The following is a 16,086-nucleotide window of genomic DNA, read 5'->3' as shown; positions in this document are numbered from 1 at the left end:
AAGACATGGGTAACTTACACATCTGTGAAGGCACCATTAATGCTGAAAGGTACATACAGGTTTTGGAGCAACATATGTTGCCATCCAAGCAACGTTACCATGGACGCCCCTGCTTATTTCAGCAAGACAATGCCAAGCCGCGTGTTACATCAACGTGGCTTCATAGTAAAAGAGTGCGGGTACTAGACTGGCCTGCCTGTAGTCCAGACCTGTCTCCCATTGAAAATGTGTGGCGCATTATGAAGCCTAAAATAGCACAACGGAGACCCCCGGACTGTTGAACAACTTAAGCTGTACATCAAGCAAGAATGGGAAAGAATTCCACCCGAGAAGCTTCAAAAATGTGTCTCCTCAGTTCCCAAACGTTTACTGAGTGTTGTTAAAAGGAAAGGCCATGTAACACAGTGGTGAACATGCCCTTTCCCTACTTTGGCACGTGTTGCAGCCATGAAATTCTAAGTTCATTATTATTTGCAAAAAAAAAAATAAAGTTTATGAGTTTGAACATCAAATATGTTGTCTTTTGTAAAAAAAGAGTGTGGATACTTTCCTGGCCCGCCTGCAGTCCAGACCTGTCTCCCATCAAAAATGTGTGGGGCATTATGAAGCGTAAAATACGACAGCGGAGACCCCGGACTGTTGAACGACTGAAGCTCTACATAAAACAAGAATGGGAAAGAATTCCACTTTCAAAGCTTCAACAATTAGTTTCCTCAGTTCCCAATCGTTTATTGAGTGTTGTTAAAAGTAAAGGTGATGTAACACAGTGGTGAACACACCCTTTCCCAAATACTTTGGCACGTGTTGCAGCCATGAAATTCTAAGTTCATTATTATTTGCAAAAAAAAAAATAAAGTTTATGAGTTTGAACATCAAATATGTTGTCTTTGTAGCATATTCAACTGAATATGGGTTGAAAAGGATTTGCAAATCATTGTATTCCGTTTATATTTACATCTAACACAATTTCCCAACTCATATAGAAACGGGGTTTGTACATATATATACATATACATATATATATTAACTATTATGGTCATACTCTTGTTTGCTAGCGGCTAAGATTTCAGTACGATTGAAGATCTTTGCTCCTTCTCAACTCTGTGGTAATATTCTTTTCACAAAATACAAGCAATAGTTCGTTAATGTTAAATCTTACTTGTGAAAAGTAATCCCCCGATTCCTATTTTCAACAGTCTGCTCATTTGAGCAGGAAAACGCTAAACACCATCTTTGCTTTCTACCTGTCAACTGTCAGTCTAGGCCAGGGGTCGGCAACCTTTACCAGTCAAAGAGCCATTTTGACCAGTTTCACAAATGAAAGTAAACAATAGGAGCCACAAAAATCTTTTGAAATTTAACATGAAATAACACTGTTTACGATTTTTTTTTTTTTTGCTTTGTGCTATGTATTAACCAAGGGCCTCAGACCTTAATATGAAAATGTAATGTTGGTGCGGTCCGCGGGTTTTAATATGAATGACGCTTGACAGCGTCATACTTGACAAGCCGCAGTCTGCCGATTTTTCCGGCATACTACGAATTTCAGGGCGACTATTCCTGTTGGAATAATTGTTTGTAAGTTATCACAAAAGAAACGTTGTATTATGAATGCTGTCTTTCGAGGCCTAACAAGAGGAAGAAGGCTCGTAAAACTCCACTGTGATTTCAACACGGACAGATGGCAGGATCTGCTCAAACTTCCAGAGGAACTCTCTTTGAAGTGTTAAACAAACTCTCTCTGAAGTATTTCACAAACTCTCTTCCAACTATTTGGTAACCGAGGTCAACGCTATTTACGACCCGCTGCCCTCTTGAAGTTGCTGTGGACAGGAGACGGGAGGGGTTATCCATTGTCCTCCAACACCTGCCCCAGCTGGATCCAGGAAGAGCCCAAGCCCGAGAAATCCTCTTCTTGGGTCTTCAAAGCGACCGAAAACAATGACTGTTTTAAATACTTCCCATTCCTGCTGTGACATGTGTTGGTGCGTGAACATTGAACATCTGAATAAAGGAGGTGATGAAAACCTTCTTCGTCAGAGCGTGGTGCAGGACTGTACAGAGAGTGCAGTGGCCATGTCTCTCCTCAATATTGAGTCCAAATTGAATTCTGTCTCTGTTTGATTCCTTGCCTTTTGTCTTGTTTAATAGATATCACAGTGTTTGAACGTGACAATTCCCTCGAACGTGCTGTGATGGTACAGCATTTAGCGCTCACTACAACCAGCGTGCCGGCCCAGCCACACGTTGTATGTGGCTTCTGCTTGCACACGTAAGTGACAGCAAGGCATACTTGGTCAACAACCACACAAGTTACACTGACGGTGGCAGTATAAAAAACTTTATCACTCTTACTAATAATGCGCCACACTGTGAACCCACACCAAACAAAAATGACAAACACATTTCGGGAGAACATCTGCATTGTAACACAACATAAACACAACAAAACAAATACCCAGAATCCCATGCAGCCCTAACTCTTCCAGGCGACATTATACACCCCCGCCCACCTAAACCGACGCACAGAGAGGGGGGGGGTTGATGTGTGAGGGAGCAGGGTTGGGGTGGGGGCGGGGTTTGGTGGTAGCAGGGGTGTATAATGGAGCCCAGAAGAGTCAGGGCTGCATGGGATTCTGGGTATTTGTTCTGTTGTGTTTATGTTGTGTTAAGGTGCAGATGTTCTCCCGAAATGTGTTTGTCATTCTTGTTTGGTTTTGGTTCAAAGTGTGGCGCATTATTAGTAAGTGTCATGACTTGGTCCGGGGTGTGTGCTTTTCCAGGATGCAACGGAAAGTTGGCTCGTGCGAGACGGGAATGAAGGTACATGATTTATTTATTAACTATAAATACAAAAAAAAGATCAAACAAAAAGCGCGCACAGTGGCGGAGAATAAACTATGAACAATTAAACAAAACTTGCTAACTATGGCTTGAATAAAGAAAACTTACTTGGCATGGACAAAAAAGGAGCAGCGTGAACATGGACATGAAAAATGGACAGAGCATAAATGTGGTGTGAGGTCGTCAGGACGAACAACAGAAAATGAATGAACTTAAATACTTATGGACATGATTAACAACAGGTGCGTGACTCAAAACAGGTGCGTGACATGACAGGTGAAACTAATGGGTAACTATGGTGACAAAACAAAACTGCACAAAAAGTCCAAAAATAAAACCTGATCACACAGACATGACAGTAAGAGTGTTAAAGTTGTTTTATATGGCCACCGTCAGTGTAACCTGTGTGGCTGTTGACCAAGTATGCCTTGCTGTCACTTACGTGTGCTAGCAGAAAATGCATATAACAAAAGGCTGGGCTGGCACGCTGATAATGCAGATTGTAGAGGGTTCTAAATGCTGTACCGTCAATTAATTACGGGAGGTTTCTGCGAGAGGCACTGAAATTTCGGAAGTCTCCCGGGAAAATCAGGGGGCCGGCAAGTATGCAGCTGAGCCGCATCAGAGCGATCAAAGAGCCGCATGCGGCTCCGGAGCCGCCGGTTGCCGACTCCTGGTCTAGGCTGCTCGCCGGCTCCTCATCACCACTTCAAGATGGCGGCCCAAATTTCTCGCGTCACAGCAGCCAATGCTGCGTCTGCTTATAAGATGCCTATGGCACTAATCCTTACTCAAGTTCGGTACACTTTGACCCGATCGTAAAAGGTGGGCCAGGGCACGGCACGAGCGGTCACGGGTTATCAATTGTGGCGTGATCGCTTCTTTTCACTTGTTATGAAAACTGACACACTTCATTATGAGAATAAATAGAGGGACTGTAAGATAGCCCTGAAGTCAAAACCCATGACATCATTAGAGTGATGGATTAGCGTGAGGACACCCTGGCTGAGGTACTATGAAGCCCATCTCAGCTTCACATCTGCTGGGTGGAAGCGTAGTATGTTTTCGGGCGTGGGGGGGGGGGGGGGATCACATCTGTAAAACTGCCAGTTTTGGAGTCTGAAGGGAAGGGCGGGGGGGCATTGCAGAGCTGGCAGCAGAGGAGCTCAACAGCGCCTCAGTCCCCTGAGGACACGCTGCAGCTTTCTGTGTGCTTGCGGCTATGAAAAGCAATCAGAGCCCGGGCCCGCTCCCCTGCTCTTACCTCTCCCTTTAATTACAGAAAGGCTGCATCGCACAGAAAGACCGGAGCTGCCGGGCCTCAGCGTGACATGTCACAGCCCAAACGCAGCGGGCCTCTGCATACATTGTTACTGACCCAAACACACATGTCCGTCGGGATCAATGCGCTTCTGCAGCAAAGATAGGCAGGCGTCGTACACCTTCTCCAGGGCCAAATTCAAGCACTTGTTTTAAGGACTTTCAAGATCAATTTTTCCAGTTTTTCCAGTACCCTTCCAAAGGCGAAAACCAGTGTGAATCAATCCATAGCCTCGTTGTTTGAGGTCACCAAATGCTGCCTGTAGGAAAAATACGGAAAATCTGCTAAAACCTAAGCCTAACATTGAAGCAGCAGTTATCATTAACTGAATGGGGCATGAAAAAACACCGAGTCAAATCAGCTCTGTTATTTTCCCTTTTTTCGACTGTTTTCCGTACCGTGGAGACATCATGCCTCGTCGGTGTGTTGTCGGAGGGTGTAACAACACCAACAGGGACGGATTCAAGTTGCACCAGTGGCCCAAAGATGCGAAAGTGGCAAGAAATTGGACGTTTGTTCCGCACACTTTACCGACGAAAGCTATGCTACGACAGAGATGGCAAGAATGTGTGGATATCCTGCGACACTCAAAGCAGATGCATTTCCAACCATAAAGTCAAAGAAATCTGCCGCCAGACCCCCATTGAATCTGCCGGAGTGTGTGAGCAATTCAGGGACAAAGGACCTCGCTAGCACGGCAAGCAATGGCGGCAGTTTGTTCCCGCAGACGAGCGAGCTAAACCCCCCTGGATGTCTTGGCTCACATCGACCCTAGCTTCCGTGGCCTGCTGACATCAACTCCAAAACTGGACAGATCAGCTTTCAGGAAAAGAGCGCGGATGAGGGTATGTCTACAGAATATATTAATTGATGAAAATTGGGCTGTCTGCACTCTCAAAGTGCATGTTGTTGCCAAATGTATTTCATATGCTGTAAACCTAGTTCATAGTTGTTAGTTTCCTTTAATGCCAAACAAACACATACCAATCGTTGGTTAGAAGGCGATCGCCGAATTCGTCCTCGCTTTCTCCCGTGTCGCTGGCTGTCGTGTCGTTTTCGTGGGTTTCGCTTGCATACGGTTCAAACCGATATGGCTCAATAGCTTCAGTTTCTTCTTCAATTTCGTTTTCGCTACCTGCCTCCACACTACAACCATCCGTTTCAATACATGCGTAATCTGTTGAATCGCTTAAGCCGCTGAAATCCGAGTCTGAATCCGATCTAATGTCGCTATATCATGTTTGTTTGTGTCGGCATCACTATGTGACGTCACAGGAAAATGGACGGGTGTATATAACGATGGTTAAAATCAGGCACTTTGAAGCTTTTTTTAGGGATATTGCGTGATGGGTAAAATTTTGAAAAAAACTTCGAAAAACAAAATAAGCCACTGGGAACTGATTTTTAATGGTTTTAACCCTTCTGAAATTGTGAGAATGTTCCCCTTTAAGAACCACTGAATTAGCCTATTGAGTCAGACCGCCGAGAAATATGATGAACATTTCCAAGCATTTACAAGCACTTCACCCAAAATTCAAGCATTTTTCAAACCTTGCAAAATCCAAGCATTTTGAAGGTTTTTAAGCACCCGTGCGAACCCTGTATAGGGAATAGGAACAAGTGCAAGGTACCAGACAAAAAGCTCAGCGGGGGCAAAACAAAAAATGTATTTTTGTCATTCCGAGCATGTCTTTTCCAGGCAGGGTGTTTCTTCATTCTGATTTACGGTGATGCAAGGTGTAAAATACCAATAAGAGGCATGATCCTCGCCTGTGAGAGGAACGGCTGGCAGCACTGATGAGGTTTGGTCGGTTCTCAGCGGACTGACTGGTAGCTGGTGGGAGCCTGTGCTGGCGCCTGAGGCTGGAAAGCAGGAGGAGCCACGGAGCACACAAAGATAAGAGACTATGTACACAAGCTGCTGATTTTATTGCTGCAACATAACGATAGGGCCGCGTTTCAAAACAGGTTTTCGGGGCAAAGCTGCGAGCAGAAGGAAATGCGTCACTGTAAGAGCGCCTTCTCATCCGATTCGCGCCAAGCGGATGCTCGTTAAAGAGGGCAAGGGGGTGTACCTCCTCGTGTTAGGGCAGGGGTATCAAACCTACGGCCCGTGAACAGGTTTTATCCGGCCCGCATGATGAGATTGCCAAGTATAAAAATGAGCTGCTTTTTTTTCTCATTTGAACGAAAGAAACTGCTGTTCTAAATGTGTCCACTGGAGGTCACAATAGCAATTATGCTAGGCAAGCAAATGGCCAAGCAACTGTGGCTCCTCCTCCTGGACGCACATGTCATCTGCGGCAGACTCTGCCTGCACGCCAGGACACGCCCATGCTCGCTCTGGCCGCCTCACGGCCACGCGCCGGAAAAGCTGCAAGCAATCTGCAATCTGCGCACCTGGGACTAATGAAGGCAAGCAGTATAAAGACCAGCGGACCCGAGGATCCTACACTACAACTTTAATTTTTCATGGGGCGGTATAGCTCGGTTGGTAGAGCGGCCGTGCCAGCAACTTGAGGGTTGCAGGTTCGATCCCCGCATCCGCCCTCCGAGTTACTGCCGTTGTGTCCTTGGGCAAGACACTTTACCCACCTGCTCCCAGTGCCACCCACACTGGTTTAAATGTAACTTAGATATTGGCTTTCACTATGTAAAGCGCTTTGAGTCACTCGAGAAAAGCGCTATATAAATGTAATTCACTTCACTTCACTTCATGTGTGTGAGCAAACGCAAAAACTCCCTGAGCATTGAGTGGAGCCCATGTGAGCAACATCACACGTGCACACTGTGGCTACACCAGCAGCACACCTGTCCCAAACCTGACTAAATAACAAGTTCAATCTCCATCCATCCATCCATTTTCTACCGCTTGTCCCTTTCGGGGTCGCGGTGGCGTGCTGGAGCCTATCTCAGCTGCATTCGGGCGGAAGGCGGGGTACACCCTGACAGACAACATTCTCTTATTATTATAATCAAATGACAGCAGTCATTTCCATTTCTAATAGAAGTGTTTAGGCCCACTTACAATGACAATAACAAAAAAAATTGTTTTTCATGAACTTTGTACTTGTATTGTTTGTCTGGGTGGAGGTCCTGCTTTGGAAATAATTTGTACCGCTTTCAGACATTGCATTTAGTTCCCATTAAAACATTCACATGTTGCACAATGAGATGTAAGCAGGGGATCATGTGTACATTCCTGCAACTTCCTGTTTGTAAAAAATATATTTTTGTTCGTATTTATTTAATATACTAACAGCATTTCATGATTAATATTTATAAATTAAGATTCCTAATAAATGTCACTAGAATAAGCACACATTTGATTGGTAAATCATAGTGTAACGACCTGGAATGACACTTTATGTGGGCGCTATAAGACCATCAAGGACAAATAGACTGAAAAACAGTTTCTATCCTAGAGCTGTTATTGCCCTAAACTCTGCACTTACCTGAACACTCACCACTTTATTACTTGCTTACCTCTGATAAAGATCTACTGTGAAATATGTTTTTTTTAATATTTTATCATGTTTTTAAATTGTTTTATTATTGTTGTTGTCTTAACACTATTTCATGTAGGTTTGTTTTAAAAGCACTGAGCTGGATTGCTGTCCAATTTCGTTGTTTCCATACAATGACAATAAAGGTATTCTGATTCTGACACCTGTGGGATGTTCCAAATAAGTGTTTGATGAGTATCCCTCGACGTTCTCAGTCTTTTTTGCCACATGTGCTAGCTTTTTTGAAACATGTTGCAGGCATCCAATTCCAAATGAGCTAATATTTGCAAAAAATAACAACGTTTTCCAGTCCGAACATTAAGTATCCTGTCTTTGCAGTCTACTCAATTGAATATAGGTTGAAAAGGATTTGCAAATCATTGTATTCTGTTTTTATTTACCATTTACACAACGTGACAATTTCACTGCTTTTGGGGTTTGTAATTCACTCAGCATGCCTCAAGCCCCACCTGACCAAGTAGAAGAAATACCAATAGTAGCAAATAGTTTTTGGACCAAAAGCGAGTCAGACCGTACAGTACAAAAGGAGCATTACCGTATTTTTCGGAGTATAAGTCGCACCGGAGTATAAGTCGCACCTGCTGAAAATGCATAATAAAGAAGGAAAAAAAACATATATAAGTCGCACTGGAGTATAAGTCGCTTTTTTGGGGGAAATGTATTTGATAAAAGCCAACACCAAGAATAGACATTTGAAAGGCAATTCAAAAAAATTAAAGCTGCGAGCAGCATTGGTCGGGCCCGCGTATTTGGCAGGTGCTAGTCCTAACTGTCCCAATACTTTTGTCCAGTGATAGTCCTAAGTGTCCCAATACTTTTGTCTACTTTTAGTCTGAAGTGTCCCAAGACTTTTGTCTAGTGTACCTACCTTGTCTGCATTGTGTGGGCACGTTGGTGCTTCCTGCTTTTAAGCAGCCATCTTAAAAAAACAGCAGCGCAGCAGCATCAGCGCAGCGGGTCTTTGAAGGGTCATAAAATCAAAACCGGAGCAGTTATTAAAAAAAAGGGCTTCCGTCATTGTAATCACAAGGGTTCAATCTCTCTCCTGTGTTAGTTTGAAGGCGAAACGACAAACGCGCTCAGAGGAGTTCGTTTTTGAAGGAAGGTGACCGGTTTTTACAAAACAGTTGTTTTGAAGGGGGAATAGCAAACTTCCTGTTGATTTTTGCTGGGGGTTGTCAATTTATGAAATGTAGGTCTAAGTAAGACGTACATAGAGGTTTTTGTTTCATGTCTCTCCGACCTTCCCAGTGGGAGTTACAGGCAGTTGAGTCAGTTTTTTCTTCCGAGGAGCAGTTTTTTGTGCGTTTTATTAAAAAATTGCAGTAGAGCGCAATTTTGAGATTTGGGGTTAGGTTTTTTTTTTAGATCGCAATGTTTGCCAGTCCTGATGTGTGCGTTTTGAAGCATGTTAAGGGGGTCAAATTACAGCTCAAAGAGGCAAAAGTGACTGTTTCTAGTACTTTTTTGTCTTGAAGGGGGAATTTCCAACTTCCTGTTGATTTTAGCCCGAGGATATACAATTATGAGAACTAGGTCTAAGTCAGACCTACATAGAGGTTTTTGTTTCATGTCTCTCCGACCTTCCTAGTGGGAGTTACAGGCAGTCTGGTTTTCTTTCTTCCTAGGGGGCGCTAGAGCGCAATTTTGATTTTTGCGGTTCGATATTTTTATTAAAAGACAATTTTCGCAGGTCCTGATGTGTGGGTTAAATATGGTGAGTTTTGAAGCATGTTAAGTGGGTCAAATTAGTGCTCAAAGAGGCGGCGGAAGAATAATAATAAAGAACAAGCAGCGTTGGTCGGGCCCGCGTATTTGGCAGGTGCTAGTCCTAAGTGTCCCAATACTTTTGTCTACTTTTAGTCTGAAGTGTCCCAAGACTTTTGTCTAGTGTACCTACCTTGTCTGCATTGTGTGGGCACGTTGGTGCTTCCTGCTTTTAAGCAGCCATCTTAAAAAAACAGCAGCGCAGCAGCATCAGCGCAGCGGGTCTTTGAAGGGTCATAAAATCAAAACCGGAGCAGTTATTAAAAAAAAGGGCTTCCGTCATTGTAATCACAAGGGTTCAATCCCTCTCCTGTGTTAGTTTGAAGGCGAAACGACAAACGCGCTCAGAGGAGTTCGTTTTTGAAGGAAGGTGACCGGTTTTTACAAAACAGTTGTTTTGAAGGGGGAATAGCAAACTTCCTGTTGATTTTTGCTGGGGGTTGTCAATTTATGAAATGTAGGTCTAAGTAAGACGTACATAGAGGTTTTTGTTTCATGTCTCTCCGACCTTCCCAGTGGGAGTTACAGGCAGTTGAGTCATTTTTTTCTTCCGAGGAGCAGTTTTTTGTGCGTTTTATTAAAAAATTGCAGTAGAGCGCAATTTTGAGATTTGGGGTTAGGTTTTTTTTTTTAGATCGCAATGTTTGCCAGTCCTGATGTGTGCGTTCAGTTTGGTGAGTTTTGAAGCATGTTAAGGGGGTCAAATTACAGCTCAAAGAGGCAAAAGTGACTGTTTCTAGTACTTTTTTGTCTTGAAGGGGGAATTTCCAACTTCCTGTTGATTTTAGCCCGAGGATATACAATTATGAGAACTAGGTCTAAGTCAGACCTACATAGAGGTTTTTGTTTCATGTCTCTCCGACCTTCCTAGTGGGAGTTACAGGCAGTCTGGTTTTCTTTCTTCCTAGGGGGCGCTAGAGCGCAATTTTGATTTTTGCGGTTCGGTATTTTTATTAAAAGACAATTTTCGCAGGTCCTGATGTGTGGGTTAAATATGGTGAGTTTTGAAGCATGTTAAGTGGGTCAAATTAGTGCTCAAAGAGGCGGTGGAAGAATAATAATAAAGAATAATAAAACCTTAGAAATACAATAGGTCCTTATGTCCCATTGCATAAGGACTCCCTGTGGGAGTCCTTATGCAATGGGCCATGCGGGCCCTAATAATTAAAGAATAGTGAACAACAGGCTGAATAAGTGTACGTTATATGAGGCATAAATAACCAACTGGTATGTTAACGTAACATATTATGGTAAGAGTCATTCAAATAACTATAACATATAGAACATGCTATACGTTTACCAAACAATCTGTCACTCCTAATCGCTAAATCCCATGATATCTTATACATGTAACCCAGGGGTCGGCAACCTTTACCAGTCAAAGAGCCATTTTGACCAGTTTCACAAATTAAAGAAAACAATGGGAGCCACAAAAATCTTTTGAAATTTAAAATGAAATAACACTGCATACAAAGTTGTTGTTTTTCTTTGTGCTATGTATAAACCAAAGGGTCTCAGACACGCGGCCCACACCTTAATATGAAAATTGAATGTTAGTGCGGCCCGCGGGTTTTATATGTCTTGTCAACCCTCCCGATGTTTCTGGCAGACTACGAATTTCAAGGCAACTATTCTCTCTAACGTGCCGTGATGGACATTTAGCGCCCACTACAACCAGCGTGCCGGATCAGCCCCACATTGTATGGGGCTTCAGCTTGTTCACGTAAGTGACAGCAAGGCATACTTTGTCAACAACCACACTTCAACACTGTTACAAATGTGCGCCACACTGTGAACCCACACCAAACAAGAATGACAAAGACATTTCGGGAGAACATCTGCACCTTAACACAACATAAACACAACAGAACAAATACCCAGAATCCCATGTAGCCCTAACTCTTCCGGGCTACAATTATACACCCCCGCTACCACCAAACCCCGCCCACCTCAACCCACGCACAGAGGGGGGGGTTTGATGTGTGAGGGAGCAGGGTTGGGGTGGAGGCGGGGTTTGGTGGTAGCAGGGGTGTATATCAATCAATCAATCAATGTTTATTTATATAGCCCTAAATCACAAGGAAAAACTCACCCCAGTGAGACGTCGATGTGAATGACTATGAGAAACCTTGGAGAGGACCGCATATGTGGGTAACCCCCCCCCCCCCCCCCCCCCCTCTAGGGGAGACCGAAAGCAATGGATGTCGAGTGGGTCTGACATAATATTGTGAGAGTCCAGTCCAGAGTCGTATAATGTAGCCCGGAAGAGTCAGGGCTGCATGGGATTCTGGGTATTTGTTCTGTTGTGTGTATGTTGTGTAACATCTGTTGTGCAGATGTTCTCACGAAATGTGTTTGTCATTCTTGTTTGGTTTTGGTTCAAAGTGTGGCGCATTATTAGTAAGAGTGTTGAACTTGTTTTATATGGGCACCGTCAGTGTAACCTGTGTGGCTGTTGACCAAGTATGCCTTGCTGTCTCTTACGTGTGCAAGCAGAAGATGAATGTTGTATAACAAGTGTTGGGCTGGCACGTTGTTAATACAGATTGTAGAGAGCGCCAAATGTTGTACCATCATGGCACGCCCTTATTATAGCTGTAAGGGTGAAAATTGGTGAATATTAATCCCGGGAGTTTTCTGCGAGAGGCACTGAAATCCGGAAGTCTCACGGGAAAATTGGGGGGTTCAGCAAGTAAGCTGCTGAGCCGCATCAGAGTGATCAAAGAGCCGCATGCGGCTCCCGAGCCGCGGGTTGCCGACCCCTGGTCTAGTCTCTTACGTGAATGAGATAAATAATATTATTTGATATTTTACGCTGCTGTGTTAATAATTTCACACATAAGTCGCTCCTGAGTATAAGTCGCACCCCCCCGGCCAAACTATGAAAAAAAACTGCGACTTATAGTCCGAAAAATACGGTACTCAAAATGTTATCAAAGTCCACTTGGCTATTTCCTGTTGCAGCCTGATAAATTGTCCCTTCCATCCATCCATCCATCCATCCATCCATCTTCTTCCGCTTATCCGAGGTCGGGTCGCGGGGGCAGCAGCCTAAGCAGGGAAGCCCAGACTTCCCTCTCCCCAGCCACTTCGTCCAGCTCCTCCCGGGGGATCCCGAGGCGTTCCCAGGCCAGCCGGGAGACATAGTCTTCCCAACGTGTCCTGGGTCTTCCCTGTGGCCTCCTACCGGTCGTACGTGCCCTAAACACCTTCCGAGGGAGGCGATCGGGTGGCATCCTGACCAGATGCCCGAACCACCTCATCTGGCTCCTCTCGATGTGGAGGAGCAGCGGCTTTACTTTGAGCTCCCCCCGGATGACAGAGCTTCTCACCCTATCTCTAAGTGAGAGCCCTGCCACCCGGCAGAGGAAACTCATTTTGGCCGCTTGTACCCGTGATCTTGTCCTTTCGGTCATAATCCAAAGCTCATGACCATAGGTGAGGATGGGAACGTAGATCGACCGGTAAATTGAGAGCTTTGCCTTCCGGCTCAGCTCCTTCTTCACCACAACGGATCGATACAGCGTCCACATTACTGAAGATGCCGCACCGATCCGCCTGTCGATCTCACGATCCACTCTTCCCTCACTCGTGAACAAGACTCTGAGGTACTTGAACTCCTCCACTTGGGGCAGGGTCTCCTCCCCAACCCGGTGATGGCACTCCACCCTTTTCCGGGCGAGAACCATGGACTCGGACTTGGAGGTGCTGATTCTCATCCCAGTCGCTTCACACTCGACTGCGAACCGATCCAGCGAGAGCTGAAGATCCTGGCCAGAGGAAGCCATCAGGACCACATCATCTGCAAAAAGCAGAGACCTAATCCTGCAGCCACCAAACCGGATCCCCTCAACGCCTTGACTGCGCCTAGAAATTCTGTCCATAAAAGTTATGAACAGAATCGGTGACAAAGGGCAGTCTTGGCGGAGTCCAACCCTCACTGGAAACGTGTCCGACTTACTGATCATACAGGGAGCGGACCGCCAAAATCAGACAGTCCGATACCCCATACTCTCTGAGCACTCCCCACAGGACTTCCCGAGGGACACGGTCGAATGCCTTTTCCAAGTCCACAAAGCACATGTAGACTGGTTGGGCAAACTCCCATGCACCCTCAAGGACCCTGCCGAGAGTATAGAGCTGGTCCACAGTTCCACGACCAGGACGAAAACCACACTGTTCCTCCTGAATCCGAGGTTCGACTATCCGGCGTAGCCTCCTCTCCAGTACACCTGAATAGACCTTACCGGGAAGGCTGAGGAGTGTGATCCCACGATAGTTAGAACACACCCTCCGGTTCCCCTTCTTAAAGAGAGGAACCACCACCCCTGGTCTGCCAATCCAGTTGCCAATTGTCCCTTCCTAAGAAAGAAAAAAAACGTTCCACTCACTACTCCATACTGTCAACCTTCTTCCTGTTTACATTCCTGCGACCAATAGGAGAGGAGAGACGTGTCACATGCTACGTTGTGACACACGGGTACGTTTTGAACCGCCTATACCCGGACCAAGTCTGCAGGGGAACTGATACGAAGGAACCGTGCTAAAACACCACCGCCACCCACCCCCCTTTTTTGCCCGCGCACGTCACACCGCCCGGGGGCCCCAACGGGCGCGCACGTCGTCGCCGTCACACATGATAACGACACCCACATCAATGTGTCAACTCAATTTAACCCTCTTATAGTCTCTCTTTGACTCAATCAATGCACGGCCTTCCATCTGCTTCGCACTGCTGTCTTTCACGCCAGGGGAGGAGGGCTGGATATCTGCTCCAAACACTGCAAAAACTTCAAGGGAGGCTCGGTGGGTACCTGTGCAAAATGCTTCAACAACAAACAAAAAAAAACCTAATTTGATGGCAACAACAGCATTCCGCCATCATGTTGGATGGGGTCACCTGTAATAATGTCATAATAAGGATTTATGTTGGGAATTCTTTCAGCCAGGGAGGGGCCCTCTCCCTGAGAAGGTGTGTTAACCCACATTGGGGGTTCAATATCCCATTCATGAATCATTCATTACTGGGGACTATTTGTCTTGCTCCATTGGGCAAATAAAAATAAATAAATAAAACGTAAAATCCCCTGATGAGCAGGGAAACCTGCAAAACAGGCTTGTAGGGATGATATCGCCTCTGTGTTTTTTCCTGACCTAACATATATATATATATATATATATATATGTATATATGTGTGTGTGTGTGCGGGTTAGGATTTAAAATGACATTTGTCTAAAACAATGTGTGTTTTGGAGCATGCATGCATCAAATGTGTGGGGTTTTTTTGCCATTTTTTTGTCTGCATGCAATGTGCAATGGATGGGTGGATGTGTGCAGGCTGTCCCGAGGAGGTTGCTGCATGCTGGAATCAAATAAAATGTCTGATGGAGGATGAAAGCGGTGCAAATCATTCTTTTTTTTCCCTCCCCACTCCACCACAAACACACACATTGTTAGCAGCGATGGTGAGAAGGAGAAGATTTTTGGTGTCTGCCTACCTCCGGATGAGCGTGTGCGCCCAAAAAAAAACTGCGTCTTTCCCCCCGCGTCGCAAACGGATCCTCCGCAAGGGCTTCGGACGGAATGGGAGAATGTGCGTCTCGATTCCTGCCAAATGCAAACGCGTCCCCGCCGCATGTCCTCCACCCTGCAGCCGAGCCGGCTCCGCTCGCTTCCCCTTGTTTTGGTTTTTTTTTGTTGTTGTTGTTGTTGCGTGTGAGTGTTTTCCTCCTCCAGCAGCAGCAGCAGCAGTCCGGGCCTGCAGTTAGCAGGTGGACCCGCCTCTCAGTGATGGAGACGCGGCGACTCTCGTCTCGGGCGCCGCTCCATGCCACGGTTCGTATTCCCACCAAGAGGCGCTGGCAAGGCGGCCGAGCAGGTTCCAACTCCCGCCCCCTTCTTTTTCTTTTTTTTCCTGACTGCCGTTTAGGAGATGCTTGATGTTGCCATTGTCACGGTGCTGCTTCTTTTTTTTTTTTTTTTTCTTTTTTTTTTTTTTTTTGTTTGCAGCTGGACCTCTCTCTCCCCCCCTCCTTGCAGTCTGATCCCCTCCTCCTCCTCCTCCTCCTCCTCCTCTTCCTCCTCCTCCTCCTCTTCGAGCCTTCTGGATCCGACCTATGAGCGCGCACGGGCGGACGACGCAGGGCCACGTACCGCCCGACGCAGGAGCGGAGCAAATCAGGTGAGGGGCCACTCCGAATAGGACTGTATCATAACAGGGCAACATGGATAGTCATGAATAATGAGTGAGCTGCCATGACTGCACCTCTCCGCTGACAGAATATAAAAAAAAACACATTTGAGGTGCGATTGGGTCGGAGAGTAGCCAGAAATTGTACTCAAGTATGAGTTGGGAAATTGTGTTAGATGTAAATATAAACGGAATACAATGATTTGCAAATCCTTTTCAACCCATATTCAGTTGAATATGCTACAAAGACAACATATTTGATGTTCAAACCCATAAACTTTATTTTGTTTTTGCAAATAATAATAAACTTAGAATTTCATGGCTGCAACACGTGCCAAAGTAGTTGGGAAAGGGCATGTTCACCACTGTGTTACATGGCCTTTCCTTTTAACAACACTCAGTAAACGTTTGGGAACTGAGGAGACACATTTTTGAA

At 45.4% G+C, this 16,086-nt stretch overlaps 1 protein-coding gene across 1 annotated transcript in view; it reads right to left on the bottom strand.

The window, feature by feature from the left end:
- The window catches only part of nexmifb (neurite extension and migration factor b), a 381,629-nt gene extending 366,170 nt beyond the window's left edge, over positions 1 to 15,459 (bottom strand). The window contains exon 1 of the mRNA XM_061927928.2: positions 14,959 to 15,459. The gene's annotated coding sequence lies outside the window, so the exon portion shown is untranslated. The remainder of the gene's footprint in view (positions 1 to 14,958) is intronic.
- Between the last annotated feature and the right edge of the window lie 627 nt (positions 15,460 to 16,086).

The sequence above is a fragment of the Nerophis lumbriciformis genome, linkage group LG35 (assembly GCF_033978685.3).
Source record: "Nerophis lumbriciformis linkage group LG35, RoL_Nlum_v2.1, whole genome shotgun sequence".
NCBI classification, from domain to species: Eukaryota; Metazoa; Chordata; class Actinopteri; order Syngnathiformes; family Syngnathidae; genus Nerophis; species Nerophis lumbriciformis.
The sequence above is the reverse complement of the archived record's forward strand: the minus strand, read 5'-3'. Positions and strand labels throughout refer to the sequence as shown.